We start from the raw sequence: 22,263 nt of genomic DNA on the forward strand, positions 1-22,263 counted from the left end.
AATATCATGTGCAAACATTGCCAAAATTAAACTATCGGAAATGATTATGTAGTAAAACAGACAAAAACCTCTTTTTATATTGGAAATATATTCCACATTGTAACTATGTAAAAAAAAACTTGCAAAAAAAGGATACAAAATAAAGAACATTGATGATTATTTATTGTACGTTTTTTGTCTTGCTTGTGGTGTGATTTTCAAAATCATATACACCATCACTGTCATATTACTATCATATAACATAATATAATCAGTTTTCACAAACTGATCAACCTTGAAAAAGGGAGAACATTAATAGACCTCACATTCCTCTATAAAATTATTAACAGTCTAGCTGATTCGTCCCAGCTCCTAAATAAAATTCAAATTAACTGTCCATCACGTGCCCTACAAAATCACCCAACCTTAAGAATACCTAGTGTCAATACGAACTATTGCCAGAATTCGTTTTTACACAGATCGTGTTCCACTTTCAACAGCTTTTTTAACCATATAGATATCTATCATACAGGATTACAATTATTTAAAAATAGTGTATTGAAAACTTTTGAATAAAACTCCCTTTGGTCCCTTTTTCTCTTATATCACTCAAATTACATACATTAATATTATTATTATAAATCAAATTTTTCTTTTGAAATTTGTATTACTACTAAAATCGCTTTAATGAAATTTTATCGACTTCTCTTGGTTTAAAATCTTCTCCTTATATTGCTTTTTCAAATTTTAAAGATTACTTGCTATACTTGTTATTCATTCTTTATTTTTTCTTTTTTCTCTGCTGCATTGGCATGTTTTTATACTTTTAAACTACTTTAAATTACTTATATTATATTTGTTAATAAAATCAATTTATTGCTGCTCTTACTATAATGTGTCATTAATTTTGAAGATGTTTTTTAAATTGACCTAAATTTACTGTCTTATATTTCACTTAAAGATTATTCTCATCGTTTCTTTGAATCCCTTAAAATAAATATGTGTATGTTTATGTTTTTCCTTTTTTTTTAAAAATGTTATTACTATTTTATTTCATTTTTACAGATGTAATGTGCTCAGATGAGCATGTTTTTCATTTTTTATTTCCATTCTTAATTTTTAATTACTCTTACAAATTTTCTTCATTTATAATATTATTTCCATTTGTAAATACTCACTACAAACTACAAACTTTAAAATATCTTTTTTTCACTTAAATTTTAATTTTTAAACAACTTTCATCTATGTTTTTCTTTTTCCTTCTCTTTTTTATACTTTCATAACTAACCTTACATTCAATTGCTTTTTAATATGGAAACTTCACTGGTCCATTAGAATTAAGTCTAATTGTGTAAAATATTAAACTTTGCAACTGTACTGTATGTTTCCTGAATAAAAATAAATATATTTTTTTTTTTTTTAAATAACATTTACCTAGTTAATAAAAGAACGATGAAAGACATTCCAATAACGAGTAGTTTGATGATCATACTATTACGCATTGTTTAATTAAAATTAATTAAAAATAACAATAATAATTATACCTAGTTATTTTGAAACCGTGTGAACCTAGGTTTCCGTGTATTTGGGTTAAAAGAACGTTTAACCAATACCTTTTCAAGTAATTAAAAATTGTTGTTCCAAAATTCTGTATACCGGGCCGGATTTAATATTTTTGCGGACTAGTTTTGGCCTGCAGGCCATGGGTCGTAAACCCCTGCACTAGATTGTGGGAGATATTCAGATGAGTAAACTCTCCCAACGCGCAACACCTGCTATTCTCCAGTTAAGCCATGCGGGTACACTTTATTTTCACTGTTTGTATTTTCCTGGGAAAGCTGACACCAGCATTGAAATTGGAATATTCGGATATTGAATCGGAATTATATTTAGCTTTTTTAAATTTGAATAAAACACTTTTTTCTTCCTTTTCGTTTGCCTCTATTCGTGTAAATTTATTTCGTAACCTGCGTCGTAAAATTTTTTTCATTATTCTATTTTGGCATATAGTGGTGCATGGGGCACGATATCGGTACACCAACCGCAGCGTATTTTGATAAAAAATAAACGTGAAGGAAAGATTACACGCACAGACAGAATCAACAGAGAGTATGGTCGTTCAAAGTGGCACCGATAGCTGAAAAGCTAAAAGAAAACACGATAAGATGGCATGACATAATGCGTAGATATGAAGACTATTCAGTCAGAAGAGCACTTATCATCTCAACTAAACCTTGAGATAGGGCAGACACTTAGCAACCTGATAGTCTAATATTCAGAAGAAGTTAGTGGCGCTATATATTCTAGTAATGAAAACTTATGACAAAAGATTCTGGGGCTTTCAACGTGAGACTAATTATACAATTAAATTTAATTAATATTATACCTTACAATGCCAAAAACAACTTCACGTCACTGTGCTGTGTAGTCGATTCATATGCAAAAATGGAAGATTTTTAGTCGGAAAAAAGTATTATTGCTTAAAACATAAAAAACTATTGGCTCACGCTCGCAGCGTGAGCGATAGGACCGCCCCTAACAAAGCACGGAGACCTATTACCTGGCGTACTGTAATGAAGTACAATTACTAGCAACATTGCTATTTAAGCATGTGACGTGAGAAATTGTCTCTCTAGCTTCTTAATACACCCGTAACATCGAGAAGGAGACGTAAATAGTGTGTGGGATAAACATATATTTAGTACGGTTTTACTTCATACGCCAGAATTTAATGCGCGCAAAAGCGTCAGTGCGACGGAAATTTAAGTAGGCACATAAACATTTTAAAAACATTTAAAAAAGAAACTTGAAAATACATAATATTGTAATTTTTTAATAAAAATATTAGAGGACTTATTATGCAAATTAAATTGATATTTTGACCAAAACAAACTATGTATATGTTTATTTCCTCTTGAACTGTTTGAACTTTGTCTCTTTTTATTTTCACCGGCGATATTTACTAAAATTACAAAGATACCAGTCTTAAAGATGTAGCAAAAGTGATTCGACTGGTCACTAGTTATTCTAAATTTGTGGATTTAAGTATCACTAGCATAGAATTAAGAATATTCCAGAAACCGCATACGCGCATCAAACAGAAAACTCTTAAACGAGTAGTTTTACGTTTTGACCCATTAGTTTCTTTGTAGACGTAACTCAGTACGCATTTCCCGATTTGAATTCATTTATGCCGTTTGTGTCATTTTAAAGTGTAGAAATGCTGCTGGGATCAACAAGAAACAGGATGGGATCACATTTCATGTAAAAGTAACAAATGCATGTGCAAGTAGCAAATGTATTGCTTAAAAATTTACTATTATTCCACCTGTCAGATTGTCAAAGAAAACAAAATGGACCTTTACTTATTTACTCTGTTGTGTCAATCAATGTTTCCGTGTGTTCAATAATATTTTAGGGAAATTACCAATATGGTTATATTTTTCGCGCTCTGGCAACATTGCGCTGCGACTTCAAGCATGCGCACGGTGAAAGTGGAGCAAAGTGGGGAGATTTTTGGACACAGTCCGATGTATTCAAATATGATTCTACGCTCCATCTGGACTATTCTAAATTCTGTGATCACTAGTCTTTTATTTCTATTAAAATTAGTTTTTGAAATATCATATCAAATGGGGATTAAACGATAAATAACATTATTTAATAAGGTCCAGTAGTGGGTATATAATTTCTTTCAGCTTTGTTTTCATACGTATTAGAATCTAAAAATAAATCTTAATTAAAATCCTTTTGATGGAGCTGTCAACCTTCGTTAATCCAATTACAGGGAAAAGAAAACCAGGTTATCATCCATGATGACGGTTAATAAACCTCATTTCGCTAATTAAAATATCTTAAAATAGTTTTAATGGTATCCATAAATCAATGACTGATAATTTAAGGCGGTTATAGGACAAAAAATTCCAAATTTTGCTAGTTACAAAAAAAACTATTTTTTATACAATATATTGATGTCGTTCATATTAACTTTTTTTGAAATAATAGTAAAATAATGTTTTAGTTTCCATAGAAAATATTTTATTTGTATACGTGCTTTAGTTATTGCACATGCTTTTACAATTTTAAAAGGGGGTTAAAATTATCGAAAAATGTGGTGGAGAAAAATACTTACATTTACTTACGAGTATTTTGACAATTGCATTTAGAGTGACCAAATATTATAGTTTTTACAATAACTATAGCACTCACCTACTTGAAACTCAACTTGTGTTTTAAATGTGTTCAATTTTTAAGTAAATGGCTTTTATCCTCTTAGAATGTTTTTAACCTAATGAACAGAGAATAAAATTTATTTGTGCACTTTATAAAATAATTTGCATCTCTAAAATTAATATTTAAATTATGAATTTTGTGATTTTTTACATTACTTTGTTAATTTATTTTTGCACGAACACAGACCAGGAAGAAATATAGTGACGAACTACATCAGAAACACTTGGGTTTAGGAAAAATCTCATTTATTTTTTATTTTCTTACCCAGAATCGAACCCGTACCCTCCGTGCGTCACTAAAACCAATCGGTTTCAGAACACGACTGTTCTGGACTTAAACAAAAGTAAATTGAATATTTTAAATCTCACCAAATAAAAAAAAGAACAATATGTACATCTACATACTAATATGTGTTTTTTGGTTCAGATTATCAGAAAAGGAGTTAGAGATAGATAGATATTGGGTATTAATTCGAATTTTATTTTATATAATCTAATAAACCAAATCAAATATTTGAATAACAGGCCTTTATTTAAGCTAAATCCGTATTTTTATTATTGTGTATCTCTTGTTACATATGTTAATTAACAAATGGGCATTTTTAGAAATATAAAATGACAATAGTTATACCAAATATTACTAGGGTTCAAATAATACGCTGCATTTCATTAATTTGATTTTATTCGAATTCAAAATGTTATTTTTTTTGGAAATGTTGTTGGTTTTTAAAATAACCGATACTTTTTGTGATAAGCGGGAATTGATATTAATTTTCATTATTTATAAACAAACCAAAAAATCCAGATTTAAATTTGTACTAACCGATTTTCACAAGTTCTAACTGCCCACTGACGCACTTGTTCATGAAATACAAATTAATCAAAAACACTTGACGGAAAATTAGGGTTGTAAAGATTTAAAGATGTTTTTGGCGTTTTTAAGTATGGCTGTTCAATAATAAAAAATAACAAAATCCTTATCTTGTTTACGATCATTATGTTGTCTTTGATATTTTTAATGCGGAGGCGGTGACTTCAACTTTTAATCAGATTGTACTAAAAAAAACAAATCAAAATCGACCTCGTTTGGCTTTCACTTTACCTTTGCATTGAAAAGAGGCTTGTTTATATTTATTTAAAAACCCCATCGTGGTTTCCCATCATCTTTTCAAAATCTCTGGTCAAGGGTCACGTCAGGTTTGTGAAATTTCCCTTCCGCTTTCCCATTATAAAATCTGTCAAGTGAAACTCCGCCTTGGCACGAACAGAAAGCAACAATTTGCCGTGGATAGCATCAAGAGGCTTGACGAGGTATTTTTATTTTACTTAACGTTTTCCCCAGAAGTCATTTTGATCACGTTTTTTGAACAACGAAATAAATTATCCAAATAAATTCATAAATATTTGGTTAAAATTGACCAGAATTTAAACTCTTTTTTGGTAAAATGCTTACACAGCGTTAAAATATTTTTTTGTTATTTGTATGGAACTCAGTTATATGAATATGAACTACGAACACGTATGGTAAGTTGAAAAGAGCGGTTGAGAATCGAATGAATGAACAAGAATGTATAGAAAAATCTCCGATATTGAAATCAGAACAGAAAGATAGCACTTTCAATAGTTTCTACACAATGTATTCTAATCAAAACATTATTTTAATTAAATACGTCACTACGCGAATTTGTTATACTGCGTTTTGCCTTATAAGTTTTTTATTTCGACAATTTAAAAAAAATATTTGGATAGTATAAAAAATGAGTCCTCTCATTGTTTCATTCTTTATGGTTAATTTCCAGTAAACATCCATATCTTCTTCTGGGCAGATGAGGCAATACCTACAAAAAAACTTTCTGAATAATCACAAATGTAAAATATTGACAAACAAAATCATGTTCAAAAATGCTTGCTGCATTCGTAGATATAAGTATTTTTTTGAATTTACAAGTACAAATTTAAAAAACTATCGCACCTGTAAAAATAAAGATTGAGACAAAAGACAAAAAAAAAACATCATTTAATTATGTTAACATTTTTCCAATTAAAATAACAGTGTCTGTATAAGATAGTGATAGGTAATTTCCTCGATTGCAGTTTTAAATCCAAAGAAACCCATCAGGCTGACGGTGCCGTGACAGAAGAACTACTGTGGAGATATAACAATAAGGAGTGTAGTACCAAAACTGTATTACTTAATACCAGCTGAAAATCGTAATTTCTATTACCTTCTGTATACCAGGGGAAAAAACCTAAATTCATTTTTAAAATTAGTCAAAAAATTAATTATAACAGCAAGTGAAACTTAAGTGTCATTTATTATTAATCCATGTACCTACTTACTTATAAATTTTAGGAAATGTAATATAACCCGCAAACAAGCTTTGGCTTTGCGAAACAGAAATTAAATTATGTTTGTTACTGATTTTTTAAAATAAATAAAACTTTAAAAAAATAAAAATATCAAAATTAAAGTAACACAAAAAATATAAAATATTTATTTACTACAAAGTTCATAATTTGGCACTAAATACCAATAAATCTTCTTGGATTGTTAATTTCTTGAATATCAAGCGTTTTGCGTAAACAGTAATATTTAAAAGCCACCATTCTTGATGACGCCTGCTGTTAATAGAAAAAAAAAAATCAGACACTTAACTTAATAATAAAATAAAAAAATTATCGTTTTATTAAGAGTAAATACATTGTATCAGTTTTGACAACATTTAATTTTAAATTTTTCACCGTGATAAACATTGTAAGACTAGTCAGAGGGTAAACTATTTTTATATTTTACACTAGGGAAAACAAAAGTACTCAATCGTTTTATTTAAATGAAATAAAATAAATTTAAGTTTTTACTTACAAAAATTACGTGATCGTATTGTAATTTTTAGTTGAATAACTAATGTGAGACAGAAAAAAAATCACCACAACCTTATCTTCACCTAATAGTTCTTAGGGCATCGTACTCGCACAGCAAATGCAATCACAATAATATTACAAGAAAAGTGGTAATCAATCTTACGCTTCATATTTCATATTCCAGTCCAGATACAGTAACTAAGTTTTTATTTACTTATTAATTTGTTCTTTTAAAATTCGTTTATGATTTTTTCTATTAACGATAATGTTCTTTCTCTCGCTGGGGTGTCCCGTGCCGGGGGATACATTTTTTATAATTTGAAAACATGTCTTTTAAACATAATGAAGAACAATTAAATAAGTAAATTAAGAAATACGACTGAATAAACATACACGATTCATAATTTGATGCTCTAGTTTGCGAGTGGTATGTTATTAATATGAATTATTTTTATAACTTTTTAAGTTAGTTCATAGTATTTAAAAACCTACTAAAATATTTTTTTGCAATTTGATTGAATATCAAAATTTATCAAAAACATATCACAGTGTTTTTTTGGTAATGGTGGATTTTAATGCTTAGAAAGTGCAGTCACGCAATTATTTCTACTGCAACATTAAGAACCGCACTTTGTGTAGTTCACTCGACGTAACCACGGCCAAGCGCATTTCCGTGAGGACCAGTAACTTTACGCTCGCTCGTGGGAATTTCGAATGCTTACATGGCGTCGGTGTCGGCGTCACGACGCGCGGCATGCTCATTAAGCATTAGGTATAATTAAGCTTTCGAGTTGTATTCAAACATCACTATCATACAACTAAAAACCATTATGTATTTAAGTATTTTTTTTAACAACTTTTTTTTGTTGTCAAAAAAATAAAAAATTAAAAAGTTAGTGAAAAAGAAATTACCTTTATTTATTCATATTTTCGCCCACAAGGTGGTTTAGGGGTAAGTTAGAATAATATTTTCTCAAGCCAGTCAATGACAGATGTGCCTTGACTTCCATATAACAGTTTTAATAGTGTTCTCTATCTTTGTTGAAATATGTATTTCTCGATAACTGCTTAATGGATGGAATACAATCCAAATCAAACATTTAGACATCTCAGAGCATTGTTTAATATATGTTTTATTGATCATGGAAATGAAAGACGAGTGAAACTTAAATCTACAAATTTGTAATAATCAGTTCTTGCTATTGGGTTTTCAAAATTTTGTATTTTATTTTTACTTAAGTAACATAAACGGCAAATTTGCCTTTTACAAAACTTATAACACAACCATATTTGGTTTAATTATTTTTAAAAACCTATATTTCTTTTTACTCAAGATTAAGCATTAACAATTCAACGTGAAAATTATATTTCATATTCAGTAGAAGTTTTAAACAATTTAAAAATCCAAAAATAAAATATTTAAATGTGATAATATAACAAGAAATTCATTAAGTCACTGTTACATATAATAATCATACTAAAGGTTTAATTACTGGTTATCCTAATATTACTGGTAGTTACAAATTTCTGGATTGAATTATCACTTGTATTTTACTTTAATTATAAATCACAGTAAACATTCACCAAGAATTTTCACTAACAAACTTGAATATTTTAAATGCGTTATTCTTTAGAAACATATATTTACAGTAATTCAATCCTTGGGCATATAAGAATTGGACATACAGTAATAATCTCGAGAGGAAAAAGTTAATTCTTTCTTCTTACACCCCCTGAGAGCCGAGTGACACGAAGTTAGCTACATGTGAGATTCAATTTGTCATAAATAATAAAGTTTCCTGATTAAATTCCGCACACAATTCCAGCTCACAATGGCGGTGGGGGGAAATGAGACGAACAATTTTTGTCCCTGAGAAACATGACAAGATTTGGGAGGGTTATTAATTAAGCGGCGCGTCAATCACGGGAGAACCAGATTTCGACAAGTTTCAATGTTTGATTAATATATTTCCTTCGTCAAATCATTAAATTTTCTATCTTTGATATTAATTTTCTATATTGATAAACCTTAATTAACTCGAATATGTAATAAAGTTTATCAAACACGTAAATAAGTGTTGAACAAAATATAAAACAAGATAAAACATTTAAGTTTGTAAGTGAAAATTCTTGATAGAAGTTTATTGTAATTTATTATATAAATTAAAGATGAGTGATACTTTAATCCACAAATTTGGAATATCCAGTGACCGGTTTCATCGCTTTCGCGACATCTTCGAGACTGGTATCTTTATTAAGGAGTTCAATGTTTTTATACAAAACAGAGGTAAGGATAGATTATTCATAATTATATGAAAGTAAATTAAATAAAGTAATTTTTATCTTAAGGATCTGCTATTTTATAGAGTTTAGGTATTTATTTCTAAATGTGTGTATTACTCGTCTTTTATTTTATTTATAATATAAAACAAGATACTTATAACTCAGTTATTATTATTATTTTTAATAATTTGTATTATTTTACTACTAGATTTTACCCCCGGCTTTTCTCGCGTGGTATTAGAAAGAAATTATTAAGGTTTTAATTTTTATCAATAAGAGTTTTTTTATCAGTAAGAATTTTCACGATAAAATGATAGATTTTATAGAGATTTAACTATCGCTACGAATAAAATGCTATGTTCCGTTAGTCTATGGTGACGTAACATTGTTATTCTATTCACATTTCCAAAATCCTACCACAAAACAGGACCTAAATATCAATATTTATCTTTGAACTGGCTATATTGAAAAGACCAGTGTAAATTTTTACTTTGGACGTTTTTTTGACTCCAAACTTTCATGGTGCTACCAATTTGAACATGTTAAATCGAAAATAGCACCAGTAACTGACATATTGCATAGACTTTGTGGCTTGCTTCCTAATTCCGTTTTGTTTGCCGTCTAATAAACTATGATTCATTCTCACCTATCTTATCTATCATGTATTTTGCCAACAAAAATCAGATCTCGGAAATAAAAGTTCTTCAGAATAGAGCTCTGATAAATATTTTTGGACTGAAATGGGATTCTCGTGTCAAGGATATCTACCGACAGACAAAAATACTTGCTTTAAGGTCATGCCATTGCATGACATGACCAAAACTGTTTTGAATATCATTAACTTTTTTGCACACACAAATTTAAAATACACATTCGGTCATGATATTCACAATTACTTTACGCGTTATTCAGGGAATCTTTATGTGCATATGTTTTGCTCAAAAAAATTCTGCAGAAGGTCTCTGAAAAATATTGCCCATTCCAAATTTAATAACTTTGCCCGATGAGCTTAAACACGAAAAGTCGAATTGAAAATCCAGTAGTGTCGCAATTAAAAAATATTACCTAAATCTTTTTGATAGTGTCATTTATTTATGTTAGGTATATAAATGGTGTTAAGTACTGTGTTTTATGTTTTTTATGTAATGTTTTCTTACTATTTCGGATGTATTAACTATGTATGATATTACGTATTGTCACAAAAATGTTTTTTTTAGTACTGTCCCAAATGAGTTTTTTTAATAACTCCTGGGAGTATAATATGTACTTTATATAAATTATGTTTTATTAATCATAAAAAAAAAACTAAATGAAAAATGATTCAACTTAACATAGATAAGAATGTATTATGTAACTTAGTAGACATTATAATAATAAATATGTACATCTCCCCCCCCCCTCCTTATCCTCTCTTCAAGCATTTTTGTCCTTATCCCGCCCAATTTACAGTAACTTAATGTTCTTAAAATTAATATTTGAAAAATCTTTGATTATTGAGTACATGAAAATAACATTTTTATATGCATAAATTGTATGTATTTATTTGATATGTAATATATTTTCTTTACTAACTTTGTATACTATGTGGAAATCTGTTATTAGTTCTGAGTTTATAAACCAAATTTGTTTGTTTACTAAAAATATGTATGTAGAACTGTTGATTTCCCTAATAAAATAAAATAAAATAAAACAATTAAAGACATTTTCAGATTGATTCTTTTTGGCATCCCACCTTACCACCTACTCATTTTCAAATAATAATATTGTTCATTGTTGATAAAGGTATTATGTATTTTTTTTCACTGTCCCATTTTTAAGTTATTTTATTTTTTTCCTCTCCGGCTATTCCTGTACAAAATAATATGTCAATCGGTCCTTCCTCTGAGACCTGAAGGAAACACAAACAAACACACTTTCACATTTATAATATTCGTATGTATTCGAACCACCTCAAGAGCACTACAATAAACATCCTTTCAAGTCTTGCAGCTACGAAATTTCATAAACGGCTAGGATTCTATTCTTTCGTTTACAATCAAAGTGAAATAAGGAAAATTTAACCCTTTCATCCTGGATGCACATCAATGGGAAGCGGTATTTTTTTTATAGGATAGCTACAAAAATGGTCATAAATTTTTACCTACGTGTATACAACACATATCATAATTATCATTCCCGTTTCTGCATCTACTGGTGCATAGAACACTACATTGGTAAACTAAATTCAGCGTAGTTTGATCGTCTGTTACATGAAGGTAAGGTAAATAGTCTCACCCTTCAGGTGCCAGTCCAGAAACCATAAAATGTTGCAGTTCAAAATACAATGATATTAATATATCACTCCATCTTCACAGAAATCGAATTCGGGAACCTTATCATGACAGGCAAACAGTCTGACCACTACATTAAGACGTAGTAGACGAAAACACTTGTCGGAGGTTCTGTTTTTATTTTACACACAAAACTGCATTCTTCGTCCGCCCGGATACAATATTAAATTTGCTGTTTGGTAATCTAGCCTAATTTATAAGAATGATACGCGGTAATTAAAATACATTTATTGTTTTTTTCTCGTATTACTTGCACAAGATTAAGTATGCTTAGATTATTAAGAAGCAAAAAATCTCAAATTCTTGCTAGTTTTAAAGCCAGCGTACGGTACCTACACACGTATGGCATCCAATTATTTGCAACCCCTCCCAAACTTAACTTGAGAGAAATAGCGGAGATAAAACTTAAAAGACCCTTTCTCTTACGTAATAAAGAGGATTTACGCCTTGGAATCCAATCCTCAGCATGTGACTCAGGTAAGAAATGGAATTGATAGGAGATAAGCGTCATTAGAATGCGTCGGTGAGAACATTTTTATATATTATTAACAAATTGATTTTCTTTTTGAAAAAAAACGTTTTTATGATGTTAGTGTGGCCCATTAGTTTTTTGAAATGTAAATTAACAACAAATAAAAAACTAATCAAAATAAGAAAAACATTTTCATTTTGTGTTTATTAACATAAAATGGGAATTGTTTGTTGAAAATTACATCATCCAAATAAAACCCGTTACGATCACGGAACTCCTGTAAGCGACGTTTAAAACTATCGATGACTCTTCAGTTCTATGATGTTTGCCATTTCTCTGCGAATATTTTCTTTTAGGGCGCTAATTAACCGCGGGTTTGTATCGTCAGCTTTGATTTTGAGATAACTCCGTGCGAAGAAATCTATCGGGGTTAGATACGGACTACGTGTTGGCCAGGTTATGTCTCCTCGTCGAGAGATCACTTTTTTGGGAAAAAGTAGACTAACGACGGGTATAGTGGAGTTAGAAGTATGGGCTATCGTTTCATCTTGTTGAAACCGAGTCCGCGTATTGTAGCCATAAAAGTTTTGCAGCTCTCGTGTAAAAAACTTCTCAATTATCGCTTCATTTCGCTCTGAAGTAACAGTAACAGCGCGACCTCTGCCGTTCTCAAAAAAATAAGGCTCTACGAGGCCACGCGTTGACTTTGCGGCCCAAACTATCACTTAAAAGCCGTGGAAAGGCTTCTGATGTTTACGATTTGGATGTTGGGTACTCTAGTAGCGGCAATTTTGTTTACTTACATGGCCATTAATAAGTGCGCTTCGTCAGAAAATAACACGTTATTGAATGTAGAAAAACTGATAAATATTTCATTAGCATAATTTTGTTTCTGGATAGGGTAAATGACTTTTAATACCTGCACCAATTGAGTGCATAAGTAAATCTTTCGTTTAAATTTACTGTTACGATGTTCTGGATACATTTAATGATCATCTGGACGAGTAGACTGGGTAGGATTTTCAAGAACAAACTGTAATACTCTGTCGATGTTTTCTTCCGTCCGTGATGTCCTTGGTCGACCCGACCGCTGTTTATCTAACGTTGAACCAGTCTCTTTAAACTGTTTAACCCAGTTCTTGATCGTTAAAATCGATAAGGTTTCATTGAAATTGTGTAGCTTGTGACGCTCTCGAGATTTGTGCCGCGCAATGGTTGCCGAATTATTGTTACGATAAAACTCGCGCACACAACAAGCATGGTCCGCACCGCTGAAATGCTCCATGGCGACTGACTATCCAGTGACCAGATGTGTTGTTGTTGCCTCGCCTGCGCCCTTCGCGCGCTTTGTATGCATTTTATAAGAAATTTACATTTCAAAGGACTTATCGCCCACCCTGTACTTAATTATTTTGACTTTGTATAAATGGATGATTTTTATTATTTAAGTCTTACGCTTTAGTTACTTGTCCTTCAAAAATGCCATATAGAAGTAAAGAATCACCCTTGAAACTTTATTGAATATTGTCCTTACTTATAGGAATTAAACCCGAGACCTCAAGCATGGTAGGCAAACACGCCAACCACTACATAACGAGGCGGACTTATCTTCAGACGATTTCTATTTTTAGTATTTCCACTTGAACGCAGTCAACGAGTCGTTAAGTCTTGTTCTCACACAGAAAAGTATTGATTATCGATAGAGAATTACAAATTTAAACTTTCTCAAACGATATTAATTTAATTCTAACATGCACATTTTAAAAACAAATATTGATTTTTATATTTTTTCACTTTTTTATAATACCCGTGTCTTTTTTAGAACTACTTAAAGTTAAAACCTCTTTCGACTTTTCGTGATCTCTGTGGCTTGAATCTAGAAGCGCAATGTGAGATTTTATATTTTTTTTGCTACCATTTTGTAGAAGGCCGATGTCAATTATTATAAAAAAAACTTGTGTTTTTAAATATTGTTATAAACACACGTACACGTGTTGTAATGTTTTTTAATAGATTTTTGTTATCAAATACGTCAAAGGCTTATAAATCCATGCCACAAAAATAACTTTTTTTAGACTGTTTAAACTGTTCTGATTTTTTTTTCAAAGAAAAGCATACTTTATATGCATAATTCTGCCAAACAACGATGTCAACCGCATGCTCTTGCCTGTTACAGTTGCACAACTAGACGGACCAATTTAATTTAGCCTATTTCAAATGGCGCCCATCCGTAGTGCAAGTTGCACCGCCATGCAGCCAAATGCGCTCTGTTCCTGGTTCCACTAAAGCCGTTATTGTTCAACGAGAATTCCAATAATTAGAGTTCCGCTTGTACCGCGGATATTTGGGAGACCTTTTTATTGCCCTAAATAAGTGGCTCCCACCCGACAGGCCATTCTTGCGTGCTGCTGAAACTTCAACTATTTTCTATTTAATAACTTTTGCCTTGGTTTTCTTTAAAACTAGCATTAAACAAACGGAACTTCTGTAATAATTGTTAATTTTAGCGTGACTTTTAGCTAATGCATTTGGCTACGATCCAGAATACATATTTCCATTATACAAAATGTATTTGCAAGTTACGCCTGTTTGAATCATTTGTGCTCGTATGTTTCAGGAATTGCACAGACATAATGACGGCTATTTTCTTATTCGCAAACTAACAGAGTATAATTTAATTTGTTACGAAGTATTTTTTTGTTTTCAAGCTTAGTAATCAATTATTTTTTTCGTGGCAAATATTTTAAATAATTATTATGTTCCTTTGGTAAACATTGTTCAAATAAATATTCATAAGCCATTACAAATTTACTGGTGATATTTTTATTTAATGACGAGTCCATTAAAGGTAATTCAAAATAAAATAAAAACACTGTTTTGGACCACTTATCAAAATACGTATTGGATTCATTTATTAAAATTTTCGCTTAAGTAGGCATTTTCAGGACTGGTCCTAGAATTTTATTTATATTTTTATCAAAGTCATCACTTCTTGTAAATTTCATTACCGAACTGTTTGGAGCTACAACTTGCTCCCTTATTGATGCTCAATTAAAAAATCAATGTAATCCTGTTTTACAATTCTAAAAGCGTCTTTGTTGATCTACTACATTATGGTAATAAAAAATGAAGTCTTTATCTCAAGTTGTATTTTTTATCTTTATATAAATTTCTAAAAATATAATTTAGAAGTTAGGGCATTAACAGAGCTCATAAACTATCATTGGCGATTTAAATAAACAGAGAGGGAAAACGTTTTTGAGATGGGAATTTGGAAGTCTAGGCATTTACAGGGCTTATTACCTGTCATTGGCTGGTTTAAGTGGCCATTTTACGCACTGTGTAACATTCACCATTCTGCCCATGTTTGAACATCCACATTTGGTCAACTATTCTATTTGTTGACTTTTGATTTGAAGTAAAAGAGCTATAACCTTTATCACATGGGTGAGATTCATCCGGCTGAACCAAATCACCTACTAGACAACGCCTGAAAACTATTTTTCATTTTTTATACTTCTTCTTTTACCAAGTAGTTAATTCAACAATGTTTAAGTTCGTCCAAATGCTTGCAGACAGGCTGGATTTCCTCCTTAGGGAGTTATTCATATTTAAATTTATTTTAACAGAGACTTCTCAAAAATGTTTTTCCTCTCTGTTGAAATAAATCTAAATTTGAATAACTCCCTAGAGAGGAAATCCAGCATGTCTGCAAACATTTGGACATACTCAAACATTGTATCATTGGCGAGTTTAAATAACCACCTACCTATGTTTGAATGCAAAATAATCTCTTTTTTTTCGTGTGTCGGTTTTTTTAAATTAAAGAACAGAAACCTTTATTGATGTGGGTGTAATTCATCTGACTGAACAATGGTTGGCATATCATTATAGTTATAATACTCAAACTAATACGTAGTTAAATAATTTCAAATAAAATATAAAAAATTAAGTCTAAATGCTCCCAGAAACGTAAAGTTTCTTGTAATAATTTGTGATCGTATTTCTACAATACAATATATGATTATCATTACATTATTATAGCTGACAGCAAAATATGTATATTATTTCTGGAAACTTACATCTAAAATCATTAGGTGAATTGTTCATCGAACAATTCCAGATAATATTAGTTCTGTTTTTGATACGAACATATTTTGCGAATATCTAATAAGATTTTTTTATGTTTTGCTACTGGTTTTGCTTTTCAGTGAGATAAATATTTGTAGAACGCGATGCTTTGCAAATATCTACGAATACCTGGCAATAGTAGAACTATTTGCTCCCCTTTGCTAAAAATTCCATATTTTTGAAATCCCATTGTAAAATATACGACGCCATAGGGTGGAGGTTTCCAGAGTCGCATCGTGCATACGCAATGAAATAAATTCCACATTCCTTTAGCGACTGAGGGTGTTGCAACTATATTCAATATCCTGGCAGGAAGCCCTGTTTTTGGTGAATCTATTGTTAACACCTTTTAAAAAATTTCATCCTTTTTTTAAATGCTTCTTTAAAATGAAATTCTTGGAAAAAAAAAGTGTTTGAATTTATCATCAATGCATTTTTTTATAAAATACAAAAAAAAACAAACAAAACGTAACTTGAAAGCACTTTTTTATTCCTATTTAGTATTAAGCAGAAAACTGTTTTGATTACAATGTATTCTTCACTATGAAATCCCGTACTGAGAAGTAAATTTTACAAGTTTTTTTTTTTTAATGTTTTTTTTACAAATAATATTTATCACAGTAAATTGATTTTTACAGCTGTAACATGAAAAAAATAAGTAAATTTATATTAACTGTACTAGAGCCAATTTAAAAAATCCACGTTAATCTAATAATACATAATATATAAGAAAAGAGTTTACGTAATTGTATGTGTGAACGTTTGTATACATGTGTGTGTATGTGTGTATGCGTGAATAAATAAGGCAGAGGGTGAATGTATGTGTGGGAATGAATGAAGGTGCGTGTGTGTGGGTGCGTAAGTATAGAAAAAAAAAAAAACTTAAAAAAAAGTAATTTAAAATTGCGCTGTTGCCAAAAGATAAATTAATTTATTATTATTGTTGTTGCAATTATTATTGTTGTAACATCAAAGTAATTGTTCTATGCAAAAGAGCGAAATGGCGTCTCTATAGTTTTAGAGCATTATTTATCTGAGGTTGCAACTTATACGAGCTGGGTGATCATAATTTCTAGCAAATTTAAAAAAAAAAAGATTCCGGCTTATAATTGGAACGTTCGACCGATGGCCATACCCACTTTTAATTTGTCGCTCAAATTATTATACCTTTTATAGTGAGTATACTCCATTGGATGTACCAGTAGAATACTTTTACTCTTTCGTTAATTTAAGAAACATTTATGACGGCTGCCATTTGGAAAACGTATTATGTATTCACAATTATTGGTTCTATAAATAAAGTTTTGAGGGCTCGTTTTTGTACGATTTTGAGAATATCAAGCGATATTTTTGAAACCAATCCGTGCGTATTATCCTAAATTTTATTTTGAATTCACGAAGTAAAAACTATATTTTATTTGGGTACTACATTTAAAATAACATGCATTTATTTGTTTTTTACTAGTTATCGAAATAGAAATTAATAATTGGTTGTGCGTTTGATAAAATAACTCAAATTTTTATTACTTGTAATTTTCCATAGAAACGAGAACGGGTTCCATAATATTTTTTAAAAATAAAAGTTTAGTCAAATCAACTGCTGTGCTAAGTGGACCATCGTGTTGTAGGACGGATTCCCTCAAGAAAAGGACTATCTACGGAGAGAATTTGCCGCCATAACTTTCCGGAAGTGAGAAACTACGCCTGTAATAACCGAAGGACTTTCTGTAATTGTCGTCGGCTTATTAATTTAGCGACTCTCGCCCCTCGGACGCTATCTGCGAATGGAACTTTTGGCCAGACACTTTTATGTGGCGACCGATAAATCGAGAGAGAGGGGTGCCAACACACGAACGAAACAGGAGTACCTACCCATTCGGCGCTTGGCTACTCAGAACTAAATACTTGGTACCTACTCAGGACTCTAACATTTGGCACTGAAAGAATCATTACCTAACTTTAACTGTTATTTTGTTGATAGAATCGATTCAATTGCAACGATTTGTTGTTTTTAATCGCACGTAAACATAGTCATAACTCAAAAAAGCTGAATTTCCAGGAGATCCTAAAAAACAAAATTAACGCATTGTCTTGAAACCATTTATTTTTATTGGGTTTTTTGTGTTTTTTTTGGCACTCTAAAGCAACGCTGATATGTCATGTATATTTAGATCACCTTAAGAATTGTTACAGTTTTTTTTTCACAAAATCTCAATTGATATAATTTTTTTTTTTTTTTAAAAGATACTGTTTGAGAACGGAGGTTTTCAAAAGAGGTGTTAATGGATGTTATATATCCATTAAGTGGGTAAATTGTAATCCTAGAATTTCCTAAATTTTTTAGCATATGAGATTATTTTTATAAATTATTTTGTATACTTTACAATGAAAGAGTTTTTTGATTATGTCTGTATTTTATCGGATGTGAGTTATCATTAAAAAAATACGCAGGTAGGTACCGGTAAATATTGAATTATTATTGGGTGCTTAAAATAGGTCCAATGTAAATATTGTTCTCTTTTAACTACTAGCAAATCATCATACTGTTCACATCTATTGGTGCATTCGTTAACTTAATACAACGTTTATTGAAAAAACATCTATTATATGAAAGAAAGTTTGTCAGTCTGACTCTTTAGATGTCAGTTCAGAAAAGTAAAATATTGCAGCATAAAACTGCCTTTTTAAATAATATTTCACGTCGATTTTCCCGAACCAAGGACTTCCCTGAGGCCTCTAGCATAGTAGGCAAACATTCCACTCACTACACTACAAGGCGGACTTACCTCCATTCGATTTTTTAATTCAGAATTTTTACCTGAGAGTAGCTTCTTAGTCAAAACCAATCGTCCAGTATTATGGTTCTATAACACACGTGACCTGTATTCTAAATTCGCCTAGACATGGTTTAAAAACCATCAAATTGATTGATTAAATTTAAACTATTATACTATAGGTAACTTGCTATTTTTTCATTTTGCAAGGAACATCAAAGAAAGGTGTTTCCTCAATAAGGCTGGGTATTGTGTTCTAGATTATTCCTTAAATTTGAAAAAAAAATGTATGCGTATATATTGTCCTACAACATTTCTTAAACCGGGTTCAGAAATTTTAATTTTTCACATAATAATTAGGATATTTCAAAGATTTATTTTTATTTGAAATGAAAACATATATCTCGCGCAACTACGATATTATTCTCATTTTCAACTTGATCATCTTAAAAATACAAATACGAGTATTATTGCGAGCTTTCTGTAGTATGAAACTATCGAGTAATAATTTAATTGAGCGCTAATGACACAACTTTTAGTGAATGTTCTATTTAGCTCGGTTGCCAAAATGGAAATGTTTTTGTAAATAGTGGACTGAGCGACATAAAACGGAAGACAAACATTTCAATATAAAAGCAATTTATGCACCAATTAGATAATGGATCCTTCGTTTTTAGCTTTAAACAAACTGAAATTAAGTTACAAACTGATTTATCGAATGCTTGTTAAAGTTTTTCTCGAAATATATTTTGCCATCCTATTCAACATACATCAGTGTTTGAAAGTTTAGTTGCCTAATTGACTACTCACTATATTCTTTGCAGATATCCTATTTCACTCTTAAAACACTGAGGTCACAAATCCCTCTTAACACGGGAATGTAACGTCATGTTAAATTTAGCAAAAGACAATATATTTTGAACTACAGAAATTTAAAACAAAAAAATTACATCTACTCTCTTATAGTCTATTTTCAATAATTTATAAAAATGATCATAAAATTAAGGCCTGTTATAGCAAATTCAACTTCTATATTTTAAATAAATATTTACCAAGTCTTGTTTAGTCTAACGCGTGTGATATTAAATATGAGTGTTTTTATATGAGCGTCTGTGTTGTATTGTGACATCATTTGTGATATCAGTGACATCATAGCCTCTGTGGTGTAGTGGTCAAGTCGTTTGACTCACGCACGGAAGGTTCCGGGTTCGATTCCCGGTGAGAACACAACAATTAAAAATGTGATTTTTCTCTCAAATGTAATTGGGCCTCCTGGCCCGTTGTGGTGTTAATATCAATCTTTTTTTTTTTTTTTAATTCATCTTTATCATGATCCCTTCATTTGTACTAAGTCATGCATAAGGGAGTGCAGAAGTTCACCAAATTTTACTACTACTACTACTACTAATACTACCATCACGCCATTTCCCCGTAGGTGTAGGCAGAGAGAATGGACCGCCACACACGTCTATCCTGGCATACAATCCTAGCCTCTTCCACATTCATACATCTTGTCATACATGCCCTTCGGTTCTGTCTGCTTTTGACATGACCAAACTTAAGATTTTGGTTTATCTGATCATGCCACGTCATCCTTGGTCGTCCTCGTCTAACGTTGCCGTTCATTTTTGCCATATATACTTGTTTTACCATTCTCTCGTCGTCCATTCGTTCTACGTGACCAAACCATCTCAGAGACTCTTTCTTAATCTTATCAATTATACTTGTCTCAGATTTACACTCTCGCCTGATTTCATTATTCGTAACCCTGTCATACATTGATTTCCCACACATTCGTCTAAGAGGTCTCATTTCAACCGCGTTCACTCGGCTTTCATCCTTCTTCTGCCAGTTCCAAGTTTCACTTCCATACATAAGTGTTGGGACTAAAACTCCGTTGTGCACTGCCAGTTAAGTCAGCTTATTTTAAAATAAATTATGGTTAGGATTATGCCTAAAACTCCCGCCTTACGCACAGAGAGTTCCAGATTATATTCCTGGGGGGATCACAAAAATTCAATGCATTTATTTCATCACAGTGATGAGTCGCCCCTTATCTTGTTGTGATGCAAAACAATGCAGATAAAAAAAACACAAATACATAAATTTGAGAATATTATTTTTACGCTTTAGGTACTAATTCAGGGACACTAAAATACTTTAAGTTACTAGGGCAAAACAGTTTGTTTTTTAAATTATTTTATTTAAAAAAATCGAAAATTATTTTTACTTTACTGTTTATTTGATTACCACTGAAAAGTATGATCAAAACACACACCTAACTGAGGTTCAAATATTTAGACTGGCGTTAATAACATCAGCACGTCTGCTGTGTATTAACTTAATTAACACACTTAATAAATGTTTGCCGAAATGCAGCCATAAAAGCAGTAGCCAAATCTGAAAATTAAAGAAAATTTATTATAACAATCAACTCTTCATTTTAATATACAAAACTTTATCTGAGAGACGAACTTTCGCATTTTCTGATTATTTATTCAAACATTGTAGAAATTCTAGATGTTCTCTTCTCAAACAAAGACCATCTAAATAACTAATTGCAGTAATCATTTCACGATTGAATGTATGTACCACTGTTCTTCGTTGCATTTTAATGCATTTCTCTCCTTTCCGCCAAAGCAGAAATTTTTCTGTCTAACTACAGCGAACACACATTGCCAAGAAGTTTTACGATTTTGTTTTTCGCCGTTCTCTCACATCCGAACATTAAGCGCAGCTAATGTCTTGTTTTTTAACGACTTCTCTCGGGTAATTAACGAATGTCCTTAAATTTTCAACATTTTAACTGTTATGTTGAAGAAGCGTTTAAATTATTTTTATTAAAAAACGTTCTGCTAATGGAACCATCTTAAAAATCAGTTTTTGTATTTTATTTGTATGACATACTTATAATTTAAAAATTGTATCTTTTTTCCTCGTAAACTCCAAAACAAATCTATAGTTATCAAAGCGCAAACTTTACAAAATGAATTAATTACCTCAATCAATGTATAAATCTTTTCAATCAATTTTTAAACATTGTTCTTGTGTGTGTTTAAATACTAATATAATTGACAAGGTTTTATTTTGTCTCTAGCCTTGTTTAATTTATATCGTAAATACATCATCCGGAAGGTACTTAACGGCTAGTCAAGAGGCTTTACAATTGAAAGAAGTTATCCCACTTGAGGTATGCTGAT

Source organism: Micrasema longulum, unplaced genomic scaffold, assembly GCF_059751315.1.
Source record: "Micrasema longulum isolate JH-2025_06_02 unplaced genomic scaffold, ASM5975131v1 h1tg001731l, whole genome shotgun sequence".
Classification (NCBI taxonomy): domain Eukaryota; kingdom Metazoa; phylum Arthropoda; class Insecta; order Trichoptera; family Brachycentridae; genus Micrasema; species Micrasema longulum.